Below are 1756 nucleotides of genomic sequence, written 5' to 3' on the forward strand. Positions count from 1 at the left end.
TTTCCTGAGAAGGTTTCTTTCTCTACCTAATATTTTCCTCTATTTTTTTCTGGTTGATTTTTATCTCTGTTGCTCATATTGACTTCAGTCTAATCATTTTTGATTGCTGGCCCATAATTATAAATTAGTATCTAAAAATAACTGAAGAGTGAGATTGGGAATCTAGTTTATTGACTTTGGGCTTTATTTTAGAAAGAACTGAACCATTTACTGTCAGATACATACATGTCAAAATATTTAAGTGATCCTTGAAGAAAGATTCATAACCTGCCTAGATGGCATAAAAGTGACTTTCTGAATTCTGAGAAAATTCTTAAAAGACACAAGTTGGAAGGAATCTCAACACTTAACAATACCAAGATGAGCAGGCAAGTTGGGCCTTGGTGGTGTCCCTGAAGCAGGGAAGAAAGGCACTTTCTGCCTTGTCCACAAAAGCAAAGCTTGTTCTGAAAATGTCTTAATTAAATTAGCATAAACAAAATAACTGGATTGATATTCTCCCTCCAATTTTTTTCCTCCTCCAAATACCAGTGTTAATAATTCGCCAGAGCGTTTCAACAATTCTGAAGTGAAAGAATTATCCTGGGACAGAGGAGAAAGTACCCTCAGATTTCCAGGGCGTGAAGTGGTAAAGACCTTGAGCTTCCAGCGTTAATAACTGCCTCTTGTGGTCTCTCAGTCCCGGTGGATGATCCTTGGCCAGCAGTATTCCTTGAGGCCACAGTGCTATATACTGCGATGGGAATCCCATGCTTTCTCATAGGACGCACAATAATCATAAATATTTGGTTATTTGTGGTATTAATCACTGCCTTCCTGGTATCCAGCACTGAAGAGGACAGGCAGTGTACACTGAGTATTCATTTGTCGAATGAATAAATGAACTCTAACCCGGCAAGGCAGGTCTATGGAGAAACTGAGGGTCAGAAAGAGGCAGATCTCTCAAATCTTAGCTAAGGCGACACAGCAGAAGCTGGGGTGACTTTCACTTTTTTAGTGTGGTGGGAGCAGGAAACTCTAGGAACACCGAGGCTGGAGTTAAAAATCCTCCTGCAACCCAGGGACGGTAACTCAGCGGCCACCTCCAGCGCTCAGCGTTGCACGCGCCGCCCAAGGGCGCCGTGGCGACTGGAAAGCCACGCACTGCAGAATCCAAAGAGCGCCTGCGCATCCCTCAGCTTGCCCAACACCTGCCGGTGAAGAGTTCCGGAATTCAGTACTTGCCATTTTGAAAACGCTTTTTATGCCTTAAATTATATTGGGAGAAAACAAAGCGGGCTCGTCCGGGATTTGAACCCGGGACCTCTCGCACCCGAAGCGAGAATCATACCCCTAGACCAACGAGCCACTTCGTGGAAAGCCCCCATGTGTAAGAATAATGTTCAAATGATGAGTTTTTCGAGGGGTGTTAGGTTTATTCTGCAAAGATCTTTTCCACAAGTAATATTTAATACTCCACGCATTAAATGGTGCTGATTCTGTGAATGATCGGTTGATCGCTGCTGTCACTCAGTTGTTGAGGACTGACAACGACTAGGAAAATTTCTCCTTTCTTTTACTTTGCTAAACACATTTAACTCATTTTCATTTAGCTTTTAAATTCAGCTAGGAAAATTAGGGTTCTGAAGTTTTATCTCACTTTTATCCTTTTTGAAAGTTGGTACTGTTACCAAGGGACCTCTCCACCACTTGTTCTAAGAAGGATTATTTTTGAATGACAGAAATTTCCCGGAGGGAATATCTCTAATTTCAGCAA

At 42.1% G+C, this 1756-nt stretch overlaps 1 non-coding gene across 1 annotated transcript; it reads right to left on the minus strand.

The window, feature by feature from the left end:
• Positions 1-1275: 1275 nt before the first annotated feature.
• On the minus strand, positions 1276-1347 carry Trnap-cgg (transfer RNA proline (anticodon CGG)). Its single transcript has one exon. It is a non-coding gene; the product is annotated as a tRNA-Pro (tRNA).
• Positions 1348-1756: the final 409 nt, after the last annotated feature.

Source organism: Castor canadensis, chromosome 8 (genome assembly GCF_047511655.1).
Source record: "Castor canadensis chromosome 8, mCasCan1.hap1v2, whole genome shotgun sequence".
Taxonomy (NCBI): Eukaryota; Metazoa; Chordata; class Mammalia; order Rodentia; family Castoridae; genus Castor; species Castor canadensis.